Source organism: Mytilus galloprovincialis, chromosome 11 (genome assembly GCF_965363235.1).
Source record: "Mytilus galloprovincialis chromosome 11, xbMytGall1.hap1.1, whole genome shotgun sequence".
Lineage (NCBI taxonomy): Eukaryota > Metazoa > Mollusca > Bivalvia > Mytilida > Mytilidae > Mytilus > Mytilus galloprovincialis.
The window spans coordinates 63,193,471-63,213,200 of record NC_134848.1 but is presented as its reverse complement, the minus strand read 5'-3'; positions in this window follow the sequence as shown (position 1 = coordinate 63,213,200).

The window sequence follows — 19,730 nt, the reverse complement described above, 5'->3', positions numbered from 1 at the left end:
TTTACAACTTAATCCGATGGCTGTCAAAAGTGCGAAACTTACACTCAACTTCAAAAGAAGCAACTATCGCTATTTTGCTAAGTTGAGCCGGAGGACAATAATCCTATTATTATTACATAACATTGGACAATTATATTTACAAAATGTATATTTTATGAGAACCTTTTATAATGTTTTAATACCCTTATCTTTGACTTAATTTTGTTTTGTAAACTGTTGCTGGGGCAGTCTTCCCCTAGCTTTCGAACTGTAAACTTGTGTTAATAAATTTGTATATATATTTTATACGGTCTTGCGTTTAAAGCAGCCATAGTGTCAATTATAGACCTACAAACTTTAATGTAACCCGTGCCGAAGTTCACGGACTTATGCCGGAATTTCACGGGGTTATAATTGGGAAGGATCCCTCGATTACCGTAACCTTTGCAGCCAAGCGAGTGTTTTACTTATGAACTAGTCCCAGTATACGAAAATTTAAAAATGGAATTACCGAAATTGGAACTTTTTAACGCGTTCGAAACAGAAAATGCAGACGTTTGGATAAAGAGATACGAACTAATGTGTGAATTTTCAAAGTGGGATGACGTACAAGCCACAAGAGCATTCATGTGTTTCATAGACAATTATGCTTTAGCATGGTATATGCTACTTGACGACGAAGACAGGAACAGCAAAGATAAACTATTCCGTAAGTTCAAGGACCGTTTTGGTAGAAATTGTATGCAAAAAGTTGGATTTTGGAAGGAAGCGGCCAATCTGAAACAAAAAGACGATGAAACCGTTTCACAATTCATATCTAGGGTTGAGAGACTATGTTTCTAGCAGGTCAAACCGTATTTATGGAGCGTTTTATATATCAATGACTTAGACCAGAATTTGTTGTTCCGTTTGTAACCGCAACTGGTCTCAAACAAAAGTTTACCATAAGTGAGGCTATCGATGCTGCATTGCTAGCAGACATGACAATTCAGTTGAAGTCGAAACCGGAACCAGACCAAGTCACCAGTGCTATTAAGGACAATCCTACACCGCAGAACCAACCCAGAAGTAATGGTAAGTGTGATACATACTGTCATAGTTACGAACATTTTGAGAATGCACAATTTTATGTCCCCCCTGTCAATGTACAATCATGTTTATAGACAACAGAAACGCCCCTTAAATAAAATGCTTCAGAAAAGAAAATTCAATTATTATCATAGTAGTGCTAAGTTCCACAAGTTCCATATAAATCAACCAAAGACAGGTTTATAAATTCTAGAAATAGTTCCCCAATCCGAATATTGTAAATTGTTTTGCAAATACAGACTGTTCAAAAGCCGATTGTAAAATAAATGTAAGAATAGGTTCTATTTTTGGTTTTCATTTTCACATTTGGAATCTATCTTATTAAGAAAACTTCTAAGATTAGTTAACATCAACGTTGTTGAAATATTTGCGAATAACAGTAAGAAAACTTCATTATTCTACTATGAATATTCACTTTTTTTCTGGGATATTTGTCACTGACATTTGGAAAATAAGCAATAGATCGAGCTAAAGTCAGTGTATCCGTGTTGTATCATAGAACCTAGTGTTTTACACAAGTGAAGGTTGTAGCTTTGAAAAAGGATCACTGACTATAGTATACTGAAATAACCACAATTATTGTTTTAGTTGTCGTTATTGTATCACTTAATACAACATGCTATAAGTAGGTGACTTTATACGTGTAAGATTGTATATACATAGATTATCGGTGGTGTAACAAAATCATTTTATAATACAATTTTAATGCGAAACAAGAATGCAAGATGGACTCGTCATCTGTCTTGTGGTCTTGTTTCCGTTGGGTGTACAGGAGTGACGACCTGTATACTACATGTCAGAAAATTTATTATTATGTTTGATCAAAACCTGCTTACAAGGTACAAATAGCCCCTGATAATCTGATAATCGGTTCAACTTCTTGATATTATTTCCGAAACCCTTTCAGTATAGTGTAGTTTTTGTTAGAATCACAAACGGGTCAATGATTATTATTGCCCCCCCCCCCCCCCCCCGCTCTTTTTCCGCAAATCATTGAATACTCTGTTATGATATTGTAATTATTGTATTTATTTATGTTGGCCTGATTTGTGTTGTGTGGCCTGATAGTTGTTTACAGAATAATCTTAGAACTGTGCAGTTTAGAAATCACTGGAACAATTACAGAATGATTGGAACTTTCCAGAATAATCCTAATAAAAGATGAGTTATATAAACTTCTACATTTTACTAGAAACTTCCGTTGTAACTTTCCAGGATGTTCCATTATAGACTGTTCTAGAATCTTCCATGACAACTATATATATATATATATATATATATACAGACACTAAAGTAAAACTCTCACTCTTACTCTTGGACTTAGACTTAGACATCGATAGACATTAGTATTCACCGCATTTGGATTGACACTTTAATTCTACAAACAACATCATACTGGATTGTGACCGTAGTAGTGAATGTAATATTCAGATTGGATTCCGAAAGATATCCGGATACAGATAAAGATAAAAGATTGGACTCATATTTTGACAGTTAAGTTGACAGTAATATTTGTGTAATACTTCTTGTAAACTTTTGTATAATAAATCTTGTTAATTTTTATAACTGATTTGTGTCTTTTGTTGGCTACAATTTAAAGGCGATTTCTGGCCGTAACAGAAATTGGGGGCTCGTCCGGGATCTTGAAAATATCTTATTCAAAATTTATTCAGTATTTTTAGTATAACTAGCCAACAAAATTCTACAAAATGGCATTTGATGCCGGTAAATTTTTGAAAACGCCAGACCTGGAGGGGTTTGATAATTTAAAGAAAGAGGAATTAGTGTTATTTGCTAAACATCTGAAATTAGATTTTAAAGTATCTATGAGAAAACAAATTTATAAAAAATTTGGTAATAGACAAATTAGTTGACGCAGAAATTTTAGGTGAAGAGGCTCTTGAACTTAAGGTCGAAAATGTTGACGCCTTTAAATTAAAACAGCTTGAATTAGAACATGAACTTAAATTAAAAGAACTGGAAATGAAGGAGATGGAGAAATTAAAAGAACTTGAAATGAGGGAAAGGCTAGAAATGGAGAAAATGAAAATTGAAATGGTCAAGGAAGAAAGCAACACTAAAGTCCAGCCGAAATCAGAATATTTTGATGCAGCAAAAAATATACGTTTGGTTCCCAGATTTTGTGAAATAAATATTTTCCACAGTTTGAGAAAATTGCTAATAATTTGAAATGGCCAATGCAGTATTGGACTACGATGCTACAAAGTGTTTTTGAGGGTAAGGCCGCTGAAATATACTCCGCACTTCCATCAGAAAAAAGTTCTGATTATGACATGGTGAAACAGGAAGTTTTGACAGCTTATGAGCTAGTACCAGAAGCATATAGACAGAAATTTAGATCTTATAAAAAGTTTGATTCGCAAACCTATGTGGAATTTGCTCGGGAAAAAGAAGATCTATTTGATAAATGGCTTACTTCAAAGAAAACAGATAACAATTTTGATAACCTAAGACAATTGGTGTTATTAGAAGAGTTTAAACAATGTGTTCATTTAGACTTAAAAACACATTTAGACGACAAAACTGTTGGGACAATACATGATGCAGCTGTAATTTCAGATAATTATACCCTTTCACATAAAAGAAGTTTCAAGGGTCAAAATGTTAATAATTCAAGTGGAAATTACAAAAATCAAAGCACTGAGCGTACTGATAGTAAGCCTGTTGCACAGAATAAGAGTCAGTCCAGTTTTAATATGTCTAGTCCAAAATTTGATACTTTTGAGAAGAAGTCACTGATTTGTGCTTATTGTAAGAAGAATGGTCACCTGATGGCTGATTGTTTTAGACTCCAGAAGAAGAATGAACGAGATAATAAGCCGAAGTCCAGTGCGTGTACGACACCTTATATTACCAGTACGTTGGAATGTCCTGCGAGTCAGGCTTTTAAGTCCAGTTTTTGTGATTACATGGAGGAATATAAACCCTTTATGTCTGATGGGTTTATTTCTATTGTTGATGATACCACTCTTCAGCCTATTAAGATTTTACGGGACACTGGAGCTTCTCAGTCTTTATTGTTAGAAGGTGTGTTGCCTTTGTCCGAGAAGACTTCTGTTGGTGCCTCCGTTTTGTTACAAGGTGTAGAGTTAGGTTGTATAGATGTTCCTCTCCATCGTATTTATCTGAAGTCAGATTTGATAACTGGACCAGTTATTGTAGGTGTTCGTCCTAATCTCTCTGTAGAGGGTGTTACATTATTGCTAGGAAATGATCTAGCTAGGAACAAAGTGGTTGCTGAACCAATTGTTACCAGTGAACCAGTGGTGGATGTTAAATCACCTGAAGATGATGCTGAATTCTATCCAGCTTGTGTTGTTACTAGGGCGATGGCTAGAAAACAACAAGATGAGAATTTGCAAGAAGACCAGTTTGATTACATGGACCTTTCTGACACTTTCCTAGCTGACATTGAAGGTCCTGGTAGCTCAGAAAAGGCCATAATAAGACCACCTAGTGTTAACAAGAATGTTATTATGCCATGGCCAAACGTAAACAGCCATTCATTAGACCGAAAGAATTTATTCGAAGAACAACATAAAGACTCTGAGGTTCTTCAGCTCAACCAGCGGGCTCAACCACAGGAGGAAGCAGACAAAGTGGCCGAATGCTATTACCATCAGGACGGCATTTTAATGAGGAAGTGGAGGTCTCCTGATGCTACCCCAGAGGAGGAATGGAGAGTGGTATACCAAGTGGTGGTGCCTAAAGTTTATAGGCAAGAAATTATTGGTCTTGCCCATGACACCCCCTTGGCTGGACACTTAGGTATAAGGAAGACTTGCCTTAAGATCTTGCAGCATTTCTACTGGCCCAGACTTCGAAATGATGTCTCAAAATACTGCAAATCATGCCATATATGCCAGGTTGTTGGTAAGCCTAACCAGAATATACCACCAGCACCAATTCTGCCTATTCCAGCCTTTGACGAACCTTTCAGCAGAGTTCTAATTGACTGCGTTGGACCTTTACCAAAGACTAAAACTGGAAATGCCTATTTATTGACAATCATGTGTACATCCACTCGCTTTCCTGAGGCTATTCCGCTTAGAAATATCAAGACACCTACTATTGTCAAAGCTCTTATCAAATTCTTCACGTTAGTAGGACTTCCTAAGTCTATACAGTCCGACCAGGGATCAAATTTCATGTCAGGTTTATTTCAGCAAGTCGTGTACCAGTTAGGGATTGCTCAGTATAGATCAAGTGCGTACCATCCAGAATCTCAAGGTGCCTTAGAACGTTTTCATCAAACATTGAAGAACATGATTAGAACTTTTTGTCTTCAATTTGACAGAGACTGGGATGATGGAATTCACTTTCTACTTTTTGCAGTCCGAGAGGCTGTTCAAGAATCCCTTGGATTTAGTCCCTTTGAGTTGGTATTTGGCCATACTGTAAGGGGACCGTTAAAATTGATTAAGGAAAAGTGGCTTACTGAACATACTGACTTGAATCTTTTAGACTATGTATCTAGATTTAAAGAAAAACTGTATACTGCTTGTCAAATTGCTCAGAAAAACTTGAAAAATGTACAGAACAAGATGAAAATATGGTATGATAAAGATGCCAGGGATAGAGTTTTTGAGCCTGGTGATAAGGTACTTGTATTTTTGCCAGTCCCTGGACATCCTTTACAGGCTAAATATTGTGGTCCTTATACAATAGAGAGTAAAATCAATGATTTGAATTATATTGTAAAAACTCCAGGTCGGCGTAAACAAAACAGAGTGTGTCATATTAATATGTTAAAACCATATTTTGAGCGTACTAATGAATGTAAGAGTAAACCAGTTGCCACTTTAGGCATGGTTAAATTTGAGAACAATCATGACAAACCAGATATAATTGAACCACCTTTTAGTTGTAAAACTATAGAAGAGACAGTTAGATTGAAAAATTCAGAAATTTTGTCAAATTTAGATTCAAAACTTGCACATCTGTCTTTTGATCGTAGAGAAGAAATAAAAGCTTTGGTATTTTCTTTTAAAAATCTTTTTCCAGATGTGCCAAACAAAACCACTGCTGTTTGTCATGATGTTGATGTAGGAGATGCTTCTCCAATTAAGCAACATCCTTACCGGCTCAATCCACTCAAACTTGAAGCTATGAGAAAAGAAATTAAATATATGCTTGACAATGATATTATTGAGCCGAGTAACAGTGAATGGAGCTCTCCTTGTCTCCTTGTGCCAAAACCAGATAAAACTTTTCGTTTCGTGACTGATTTCAGAAAAGTAAATTCAGTCTCAAAATCTGATTCCTATCCAATTCCAAGGATAGACGATTGTATTGATAACATTGGTCAAGCAAAATTTGTGAGCAAATTTGATTTGTTGAAAGGTTATTGGCAAGTTCCATTGACACAGAGAGCTCGTGAAATATCAGCTTTTGTTACACCAGATGGCTTATTTCAATATACTGTAATGCCGTTTGGCATGAAAAGTGCACCATCTACATTTCAAAGAATGATCAATAATGTTATAAAAGATTTAAACTGTTGTTATGCTTATATTGATGATCTAATTGTATGTAGTGATAGCTGGGAACAGCATTTAACACATTTGTATGATACTTTTGATAGATTGTCACAATCAAATTTGACTGTGAATCTTGATAAAAGTGAATTTTGTCAGGCCACTGTTGATTATTTAGGGCATACAGTTGGCCAAGGTCAAGTGAAACCTATTATGGCTAAAGTAGAAGCCATTTCCAAATTTCCTCCTCCTACAAATAGAAAACAACTTATGAGATATTTAGGCATGATTGGATTTTACAGAAAATTTTGTTCAAATTTTGCTACTGTGGTTCAACCATTGACTCATCTTTTACGAAAAGATTCTAAATTTATCTGGAGTGAAAATTGTCAAAACGCTTTTGAAAATAGCAAATCACTTTTAATTAATAGTCCAGTTCTGATTACTCCAGATTTTGAAAAACAATTTAAACTTGCCGTTGATGCAAGCGATGTAGGAATTGGAGCTGTTTTATATCAAGAGACAGATGATAATGTTGAGAAACCTATATCATATTTTTCTAAGAAATTAAATAAACATCAGAAAAATTATTCAACTATTGAAAAAGAGTGTTTTGCAATGTTGTCAGCACTTCAACATTTTGATGTATATTTGAATCCTACTGTATATCCTATTCTTGTTTGTACTGATCATAATCCTCTCACCTTCATACATAAAATGAGAAACAAGAATCAGAGGTTGACTAGGTGGAGTTTATTGTTACAGGAATATGATGTAATTGTAAAACACATTAAGGGTAAAGATCAGTGGCGTAGCTGGGTCATTTTTACGTGTACGCCCGAATCTGGCGAGGGATATGAGGGGTGCCAACCGCTCAATGTTAAAGCATCTGCTGGAAGTGGGTTCGAATGGGACGTAGCCCCCGAAAGCTATCGAAAATAAGATACCGTAATGATTCTTTTCAGTAAAAAATCATTGATAGCAACATACATGTATTTTAGAATCTAAACGTCCAAACCAATATAACGTTTAACTAAGTTTAAAGGGTGCCGTGAGTGGGCATACAATCGACAAAAGCACCTTTTAATGAACACGGGAAAAAATATTTCTAAGAGGTTCAATATAAAAAATTCTGGAACATCTAGGATTTCTTCCCACAAAAAGTGAATCAATTTATCATTTCTTTAAAGGGATTTAAAAAAAATCTTAAATTTTCCTTTGATATTTTTTTCTTGATCTGGAATATTTCACGACAATCTATGAAGGTTTATAAATTGAGCAAGTAAAACAATTAATTGCGTAAAGAAGAGTCCGGCTATCTGTCTATCAGAAAAGAACAGAAAAATGAACATGCTTTCAAAATTTGAGCTTTTAAGACATTAGTCATAGAAAAAGCTTCTTCGGCATTTTCATAAAATTCGATGAAGGTTCGACAAGTAGTTATGGTAATTGAGAAATATCAAAATGTAAGCCCAAACTGCGACCATTTATTAATTGCAGAACGAAATACATTTTGTCCTTAAAATGCGAGAAAATTAAAGATATCATAATTGCATTATTATATTGCTCTGAATACTCTTTTGATCATAAACAGTTTCTGTCCAACTTTCGTTAAATTTCACGGAGAGTCATTTAAAAGACTTTGTCCACATTCGGAACCTAAATATTGACGCCGCTTTGTCTCGCTTTTGGGACATAAATCACAGGCTCGACAAAAATACAAACAGCATATCGAATCTGACTCAGGAATCTGACCAGATAGTGAATTGCTTTAAATATAAGAAAAATACGTAGAATTCATAGTAGATTCAGACTTTTACAAAAGATTCGAACAAATTGATTAAATGATCTATTTGAGTAAATTTAGTCCCTTTTTATTCAAAATTACAATCCAAAAAAAAAAAAAAGAAGCACAAGGCTGGTGTGCTTTTGACCAGTTTTTCTTATTCTATATCGATTATTTGTTTTATTTTCAAAATTCAAGTGTACGCCCGGGCGTTTTGACGTAAACGTAGCTACGCGCATGAAGATAATGTAATAGCAGATGCTTTATCTAGAGCTTATTAAAACACTTTGTATATACTATGTATTTTTGTTCATATTATTCATGATAAGTTTTTGTTACACTAAAACTTCTTTTAAGGGGGGAGGTGTTATGATATTGTAATTATTGTATTTATTTATGTTGGCCTGATTTGTGTTGTGTGGCCTGATAGTTGTTTACAGAATAATCTTAGAACTGTGCAGTTTAGAAATCACTGGAACAATTACAGAATGATTGGAACTTTCCAGAATAATCCTAATAAAAGATGAGTTATATAAACTTCTACATTTTACTAGAAACTTCCGTTGTAACTTTCCAGGATGTTCCATTATAGACTGTTCTAGAATCTTCCATGACAACTATATATATATATATATATATATATATATACAGACACTAAAGTAAAACTCTCACTCTTACTCTTGGACTTAGACTTAGACATCGATAGACATTAGTATTCACCGCATTTGGATTGACACTTTAATTCTACAAACAACATCATACTGGATTGTGACCGTAGTAGTGAATGTAATATTCAGATTGGATTCCGAAAGATATCCGGTTACAGATAAAGATAAAAGATTGGACTCATATTTTGACAGTTAAGTTGACAGTAATATTTGTGTAATACTTCTTGTAAACTTTTGTATAATAAATCTTGTTAATTTTTATAACTGATTTGTGTCTTTTGTTGGCTACAATTTAAAGGCGATTTCTGGCCGTAACAACTCAGATACTTAGTTCTACTTGTATGATTATGATAAAAGCACCCTTTGTTGTTTATATATCTATACATATAATAGAGCCATGCTCTTTTGAGTTGTGAAGTTGAAATAGATATTTCAGTATATTTATGTCAGTAGTACCCCTCCTCATAGTTAGGATACTTAAGTCAGTAGTCCCCCTCCTCAGAGTATAGTATACTTATGTCAGTAGTCCCCCTCTTCATAGTATAGTATACTTATGTCAGTAGTCCCCCTCCTCAGAGTATAGTATACTTATGTCAGTAGTCCCCCTCCTCAGAGTTAGTATACTTATGTCAGTAGTCCCCCTCCTCAGAGTTAGTATACTTATGTCAGTAGTCCCCCTCCTCAGAGTATAGTATACTTATGTCAGCAGTCCCCCTCCTCAGAGTATTGTTGTACTTATGTCAGTAGTCCCCTCCTCAGAGTAAGTATACTTATGTCACGGTAGTCCCCCTTCTCAGAGTATAGTTAATTTATGTCAGGAGTCCCCCTCCTCAGACGGTATTAGTAAATTCATGTCAGTAGTCCCCATCTTCAGAATATTTTAGTGTATTTATGATAGTCCCTCTCCTCAGAATATCTAGTATATTTATGTGTATCCCCCTCCACATACCCCTTTGTATATCTATTAAAAGGTCCAATATGTGCATTTTCTATGTTCGTGATGTTTTCAGTATGTACACACTTTCAGCAACCAGGAAGATGAATTACCCATAGACGAATTACCCAAAGACAAATTACCCAAAGACGAACTACCCAATTAAAAGACGAACTACCCATAGACGAATTACCCAAAGACGAATTACCCAAGGACGAATTACCTACAGATGAAAGAACATTACCAACCCAAATACGAAATGTAGCAATTTGTGCTCGGGACGAGCACTTCGGGGAAGTAGTGGAGAATATAACCGGAAGAAAAGTGACTTCAGGAACTTTTGCAATAATTCGCAAAGTGCTTTAGATGAACTCTCATTTTAAATTGAATATATATATATATGAACTCTCGTTTTAAATTGAATATTTCTCATTTTAGTTTTAAGTTGAATATTTCTTGTTTTAAATGTTTCTTTATTCTTAAATATAATGTTTCTTTATTCTTAAATATAATGTTTCTTTATTTCAAATACTCAAAGAGATTAATTATAGATTTACTATTTTACAACTTAATCCGATGGCTGTCAAAAGTGCGAAACTTACACTCAACTTCAAAAGAAGCAATTATCGCTATTTTGCTAAGTTGAGCCGGAGGACAATAATCCTATTATTATTACATAACATTGGACAATTATATTTACAAAATGTATATTTTATGAGAACCTTTTATAATGTTTTAATACCCTTATCCTTGACTTAATTTATGTTTTGTAAACTGTTGCTGGGGCAGTCTTCCCCTAGCTTTCGAACTGTAAACTTGTGTTAATAAATTTGTATATATATTTTATACGGTCTTGCGTTTAAAGCAGCCATAGTGTCAATTATAGACCTACAAACTTTAATGTAACCCGTGCCGAAGTTCACGGACTTATGCCGGAATTTCAAGGGGTTATATATACACCATTATTATACCAATCTTTAGATACTAGTAGTAGAATGATGATCACTAATGACGTTATTGGACTAAAAATAAGGCAGTTTGAACGAACGTATAAGGCATGTTTAGAAAGAAGGAAATCTAGAGAACAGTGGATAATGAACCTTAGATATCCTGATAAATCTTCAAATGAATATCTGGAATACTTACAAAATTGTACAGACGATAACAAAGGTAAAACAGTTGTAATATTAATTTCTAAAACTTGTTAAAAAGACAACAAAATTATCAAGAAATTGAAATGACAAACAGACAACACCATGACTTAGATATGAGATTAAAAATTATAGGTCGATTTTCAACAATAACTTTGATTACAAATTGTATCAATACTTAGGCTTGCAATACAATCTGTACGAGTTATGAAATAACTCCTAATACATTAAGTGCGCTAAACCGCTTTTCTTAACAAAAACTTTATCAGAAGCGCTTAACATTAGAGGCCCCTCATGGGGGGGTCCTAGTAATCACATAATCACCATTTTTTTGCCAATAAAATCACATAATCATTAAATATTTGCTTATCTTTAGTAATCAAATAATCATAAACTAAAAATACAGTCCTAGGTAATCAAATAATCATGAAATATTTGGCTTAATAATCAAATAATCATTAAAAAAACGGCCAAGTAATCACATAATCAAAAACCCCATGAGGGCCCTCACATTATAAATCCAAGATTTCAAGTAGAAATACAGCTAATGCTTTGAAAACAATTTGTTTAGGATAATTCAACTGTTGATTAAGAGTCAACTAACAAAATATAAAAGTATTTTAGGATACTTCATCTCAACATTCAACCTTTTTACGACAAACAATTTACTATTTAGTTACATACAGCCACACGATTGATTGTTTTATGTTATGTTAAGTAATAGATTTAAATAATTTGGACGATGATACACCGAGAACGGAATTGCTATTATGATATATAAGGTATAAGTATATAAGGTTAAATTGCCATACCTGGCTAAACATATTCGACGCAAAAAAGGGAACAATCATTATTTATCAGTTGAAGGGGTCATTCGAAAAATGTTTCATATAGATGGGGTGATGGTGTGTTTGCGATCAACAAATAGTTTGTTTACTTTAGGGGAGGGGGGTCACACAATTAAAGTTTGCATTGCTAACAAACCTTTTGAATGTGAAAAATTTAAAACAAGCCCCTCAACCGATAAATAATGACCATTCCTTAGCACTTATTGGCGATCCCATCAGACAGAAACAAATCAATAATTCTAAGGGTGATAATAATTCATGTACCAACGTCATGTAGTTGAAGGTGATTAGAAAAATACAAATTTATTTTTTATAGATTCGTTGTTTTTGCTTGGAAATAACTGGAGGGAGAAACACTTATATGAGAAGCTAGTAGAAATAGTTGGTACAGAACTAGATATACGAAACAAACAACGACTTTGTATCATATATGATAGAATCTTCAATGCATGTGATATGGATCCTAGTCTTACACAAATATCAAGTGGAAGTTTGGCAGAAGGAATGGCTTTGCAAGACAGTGACATTGACACAATGTACGTTATCGATCAGTTAGAATTAGTACAGGATGAAAGGAATATCAAACACCCAATAAACCGTGATGTATTGGTTATGGAAACAGACAATGATCATCCTGGATTTACTAGAATCAGATTGGTAGCACAAACCGATCGCAATTCCTTCTTTAATGTAGATTGTTTCTGTCCTCCAAATACATCATTTTGTACATGTAGCGGTATAATATATGTATCAGTAAATGAAATTCTTGAATTCTATATGCAATTCTACGGTCAAGTTTGTATACACGGTCCATGCATATCGAACATAAGTAAGACTGAAGACATTGCATACTGCATAAGGAGTAAACATCTGCCTCACGATGCCATTCCATGGGCAACTCGTCATCGATGGCAATGGCCGCCTAATGTAGTAATTGACAAGATCATAAGTTACGGATGCTTGTTAGTTCCTATTGGTCCTAAGACTATATCAAATATTTACTTATGGAGATTTTCTTTCTCTGTAGCAGAGAAAATACTTGTATATTCGTTTAATTTCACTCAACTTTTATGTTATGGGCTACTCAAACTAACATTTAAGCGCATCGTTAACGCAGACAATGATATCAAGGACTTAGTGTGTTCCTACTTTTTGAAGACGGCTTTATTCTGGGTCTCGGAGGAGGTTGATATTGAAACATTTCAATTACCTAAATTGTTTTATTGTTTTTCACTCTGTCTTGATAAATTAATATCATGGGTAAAAATATGCTACTGTCCAAACTATTTTATACCTGGACACAATATGTTCGATGGAACGATCAATGAGAGTAACAGTAAGACATTAATGCGTGCTCTTGATAATATAAAGCACGGAGGGATTGATGTATTGCTAATAAGTTTATTTCCGATAGAAAATGAGATCGGCTATCTATTACGTACAAAACGTGAATCTTCGTTCGTTATTTTGGACTGTTTATTTTACAAGATTTCAAAAAGAATGACAGTACCTAATGATATTTCTGTTTGTCATAAATATCTATCATTTACCGAATCTTTAATAATGTCCGAACTATCTACATTTATAACCGATGTATGTAAATATCATAATGCTAAAATCAGTCAAATTTTAGCACAATTACTACCCCCAGCAAAGTCAGTCAGTAACCCGTACAACATACACAAACGTTATCATAAACATTTAATGGATGGAATCAAGACAGATGCTGTATCGGGTTGGTTGCTATACGCTTCGTTTTATTATATAACTGGACAGTTTAATGTTACACTAAGACTTACTGACTATGTACTATCAAGATGTTCACCTGACATGATGTGTAAGGACGATGATTACAACTGTGAAAAACACAGAAATTGTTACCAACAAAATGTGCATTCGTTAATGACATTGAATGAAAGGATGAAAATGGCGACTATAGCTAATGTCAAATACATAAAGCACTCATCATTAATTCCATCAGAACTAAAGCTGGAGGTTGAAGATGAAGACATACACGTACCACCTGATGTAATGTCTCATTGTCTAAGATATCTATGCTTTCGTCATCTTGGTGATTTGATCAACACACAACAGGCTTTACGTGATTTATATTTAATAGTGACAGACAATTGTTCATTTACAGTTTCACATATGTATATTTCCTTATTAATACTTGGTGTATGTTACGAGATATCTGGTGATAAAGACAGAGCATATCAGTGTTACGAGGAAGCTTTGGAACGTAATAGATTCCAATCTAGTATCGCAGCAGCAAAAAGGATATCAAAACTGGATTGCAACTAATATGAAACTTGATTATGTAAATTCATATTGTGTTTATTATATCAGACTTCTTAACAATCATAATACTCTTACCTTTGTGATATTGACTATAACCACATCACAAAGACATCAGCTATGTCTAACAATTGATAATGAATATTTCATTTCGGTAAATGTATTATCTGATTCCGTGCCTTATTTCCAGTTGGTAAGGATGTATTAGAATTAGGAAAAATAGTATACGTGTTATGAGAAAAGTGTACAGTGTGATTTGTGTTTATGTTATGTAATGTATTGTATCATTGCAGTTATGCCAGCCAATTGAAATGCATTTACTATATGTGTCGATGTTGATATGAAATTTAATATACTGAGTGCCAATGAAAACGCAACACTTTGTTTTTAGTTAATTGTAATAGTTTCTTTACAGGAATTGACCACGATTTGAATGCAATATGTTCATGCAACACAACGCTACAATTCACTAACTCACAGTCTCAATAACGAATGTGTCCACCGCTTGCTACAAGGCAATCTCTGCAATGACGTGGCATTGACCTTACAAGACGTGGAATACGGTGTTGTGGAATGTTTGTCCATTCTTTCCACAATGCAATTTCAAGTTGGCGCGGCGTAACTGGTGGTGGCTGTCGTCGTCTTACGTATTGTTCAATTGGACTCAAATCCTGCGAAAAAGATGGCCATGATAATGATAATGTCTGAATATGGTTGTCATTGATGTACGCAGCTGTGAGTCCAGCGGAGTGTGCACGAGCGTCATCTTGTTGAAAAAGATTAACATCACGATGTCTAGCCATAAACGGTATAACAGTTGGTCATACAACTTCATCAATGTAGCTCCTCCACACACGAGTTCGTCAATCACTACGGCGGAGATGGGATCTTTATTCGTCCGTTAATAAGAAAGTTGTCCATTGCCTGTGTGACCATCTTTGAAGCTGTTGTGTCCATCTAAGGCGATTTTGGTGTCGTACTGCTGTCAGCATGTTACCACAGAAAGGGCCTTGCTCTTAACCCACTGCTAGGCAAACCGCGTCTTACCGTGTGTGCTCCAATTTGTCTCCCCTGGACGCCGACAATTTCTCATGCTGATTGGACAGTCGTACGGAAACAATCTCGAAGGTGCTGAAGACGAATATATCGGACCTTTTGGGCAGTAGTTGCACTCCGGGACATGGCCTATCATTCAAATACCAAGTGTGGTTGAATCATTGGATGCGTCTGGTTATTGTTGAGGCCGAACACTTCATTCTGCGAGAACTTTCACGACTTAAATGTCTCCTTGTACCATGCCCCAAACTTCATGTATCTGGTAGTCTGCAAGTTTAGGCATCTAAGTCTTAGTTTATGTAGTTGCTTACACACAAGGATGGGAAATTTCAATTCTTAAGCAAGGTTTCCAAAACAAACATGAGAAAATCACTCGTGCGTAATATAGTGGTGCAATCGACTCTTCCCCTTTTCTGTAACCAACTTTTTTTTCTAAAATTATTCAAGCGTTAAGTCTGACAATTCATTTTCAAACCGATATATTTTATGTATATAGGTAATCATTTCATATAATATATATGTTTTTTTAAAGATTGGAAATGTACACAAGTGTTGCGTTTTCATTGGCACTCATGCAGTATAATTCATTGGTTATGGGACTGATTTATGAAGAATCTGACATGTTCCCAAATGTCGTACAATAACTTAAGTTTGCGATGAAACGCTTATCGTGACATTTTACTAGGAACCAAGGATTATTCAAAGAAAGACTCTTTTTCTATTATACGGATTTACACTTTTATGACAATTGAAAAACTTTCATATACTCAAGTTTGCAGGAATATGTTTTCCTAATTGTAATTTTGGGTTTTCGGTAATGAATTTTTCTCATGTGTGCATTAGTGAAATATGTGAAAGAAAGATACTTTTCTTTTGTTGACATATAAATTCCTCACGGCATTTTTAAGCGATTTAGTGTATTGTCTAACAAGGTCACGAACAAGCTTTCAAATGCTTGAAAAGGAAAAACAGTTTAAAAAAAAATAACAAAATCTATGGTTAATTAAAAACCTGAAAAGCCTTTAAATCATGACAAAATAACAAGTTCGACTATATTCAAGGGAATAAATATAAAAACAATTGTCATATTCCTGACTTTGAGGCACTGAATAGAAGACGAATACAAACCAAAGGGTTTGCAAAGCGGTCAATGTCGTTCATATATAGTAGCATAAGCCTGCAATCGCTTCCATTTAAAGTTGGAAACAGCACGTGTCAAGTGCGTTCGACTCCAACCTCAATCGCCTAGAATTGCATGTTTATTTTCTCTTTGGCCATTCCCGCTTTTCCTATCTAAACTTAAGGTTGCAACTATATGGACAATACTGCTGAAATGGCGTTGAATAAAGGCAATAGTAGTATACATGTATCGCTGTTAAAAAATCTTTAATTGATAGAGGAAAAAAAAAAAAAAAAAAAAATCCGGGCTACAAACTAAAAATGAGGGAAACGTATTAAATATAAGAGAACTATGACACAACAGAGACACAACACCGAAATGTAACACACACAGAAACGAACTATAATGTAACAATGGTCATTTTCCTGATTTGGTACAGGGTATTTTATGAAAAAAATGTGGGTTCAACCTGGTTTTGTGGCATGCCAAACCTCCCGCTTTAATGTCAGTGTTAATTATAACATTACAATGACAATATTACACGACAGAGTTACAATAAATAAACAGATAAATAGGAGATAATATAGTACAGAGAAACAAACGATTAATAGCCATCAAACGGTAACAGGTTAAACAATATTTTTATACGCCAGACGCTCGCTACGTCCACACAAAACTATGATCAGATGTAAAAAGTTGAAAGTCATAACAATTACAAAGTTGAAGATCGCCGAGGACCAAAAGTTCCAAAAAGTTGTGAGGCTAGGTTTATCCGCCCGGGACAAAAACATCAATCTGCCTAGGACAAAAGCATCATTATTATCAAGAATAATACATAGTTTTGCAAACAGTAAACTTAATAAAATGACTATATAATTGATGTACATGATTAAACTGAAGTGGTGACTAGCTAAAGAATAAAAACAAATACATTACAAAATCACAGCCCTGTTACCCATAGTCAACGCAACGCCCAAAGTGACGTCACATTTAAATTTCTAAAACGTGTTCCGAAAATTAAGAAAAAATAAATTAATAAATTATTTTAATGTTGTGTTTTTGTTGTGTCTTAATTCTCCTTTTACATTTGATGTGTTTCCCTCAGTTTTAGATGTGTTTTTTCTCAATCGATTTATAAATTTCGAACAGCGGTATACTACTGTTGTCTTTGTTGACATAGAACAATACGGGTGTGTCGTTCCAAATCTACTTGCCTTTTTCACAGTTAAATGGAGGCAATATGTGTGCGTCTTTATATATCATTATGGACATTTAACTCCTTATAAAGAAATTGTTAAAATTTCCAAAATTGAATGTTTATTCAAACATAAAGTAAATGACAAACCGAGATCGCCATGGCAAACAAAAAATTAAAAACAACGAATTAACAAACAGAAGTATACAAAATACAAGATAAAACACTAAACTTTGAGCCCAACAAAAACAAGTGGTTATGACAGGTGCGGCGGAAGAGTAAGCAGATCATGTTCGATATGTGGTACGCTATGTGTAGAAGCGGTTTTGTTTTTGTAACCTCACACAGAACCTTCTCAAAGACAAAAACCTTGAAATGTTCTTTTATTTCTCTTGTAGATATATTGGTAATTGAGATTGATAATAATAATGGCAATTGACGACTGTAAATTAGTAATTGAAGAATGAAAACGACATACGATGTGGCAGGTGATATATTTCCTGAAATAGGAAATTGATAATTGTAAAAGAAAAGGTATTAGTTTGTGTTGATATAGAGAAAAGTACAAGTTATGAACCAATATTTCAATTGCCATTATTATTATCAATCTCAAATTAAGTGTAGATATATGCAATATAAGCATTCGCTTAATTCTGAATTATCTAGTAAGGGGACATTATCAATATATCTGAAAAGGGAAAATCAAGGACATTTCAAGAAGCTTCCTCGTTATGGTTGTCTTTAAGAAGACTTTGTATTATTTGTGCTTCATATAACTTGTACTTTTCTCTATATCAACACAAACTAATATCTTTGAAAAAAGTGAAGATTCTACCTTTTCTTTTACAATTGTCAATTTCCTATTTCAGGAAATATATCACCTGCCACATCGTATGTCGTTTTCATTCTTCAATTACTAATTTACGGTCGTACAGGAAAACAGTAGTATTAAATTTTCCCAGCATTAGTTGGCCTTTTGTGTACCCAAGGCAGGTGAAGGAAGTCAAATTAGGAGCGCTGGGATTGGATGTTAAGGTACACTATATCTTTTTATTTATCTATGAATGACTGCAGTGTGTATATTTATAATATAAATTTTGAAACCGATTGAAATACCTTCTAGAGAACTATTCAAAATTTTATAAATTTGGTGCAAAATGACGGTGGGCATGAATAACATAAACAAGCTCCGTTGGAAGTTGGTCATGATACTATTTGGCTTTAATTTCTAAAACAGAATAATAAAGTACTAACACAATATATAACTGTTTTCTCCAGGTTTTTATCTTAAAAAGTGGTAAATTTAGAAAATGTTAATATTGTCGCCTATGGCAGAATAAATAGTACCATTTTCCCTATATGTTCATCCTTGACTTACTTCATAAGCCTCTTATACAGAATAGTTATGACAGTTGTTGTCCATTCGTTTGATTTTTTAATCATTTGATTCTGCCTTTTGATTTTGGATTTTCCGCTTTGAATTTTCTTCAGAGTTCAGTATTTTTGTAAATTTACTTTAGACTTAGATTGATGACTGATGTATCTGTTCACACTTACTAGTGATTTGTTTTCTTAGTCTTAGAGCTTTACGTACAAGAATAGTCGTCTAATCCGATTGTCTCCTATTTCCGATTTTTATAACATTTATTTGAAAATAACAATAAAACATATAGATTACCGATGAGTTAAAAAAGATAGTTCAATTGTTATGCGAAAAAGAGGCATTTCAGCACCAAAGGGGGTTAATTTGGAGATTTTGTTAACGATCTAAACATTTTAAAAGTCCTCTGGGACCAAAACCAACCGATTTGTTTGGTTGTATTTTGTACCATATCATGAAATATTAATTAGTAATGTAAGAAATAAAATTTATTATGAAAAAAAAATTAAAACTTTTCTGAAATTGTTGTACCCTCGAGCCTATTAAAATGTTATCAAAATTTTTGAAAGACTGGGGCTTTTCTACCTCATGAATATATTACCTTAACTGTATTTGTCAAAATCATTAATGTTTTTGGTCCTAAATGCTCTCCAACTTCGTACGTTATTTGGCATTTTTAACATTTTTAGATGCGAGCGTCACTGATGAGTATTTTGTAGACGAAACG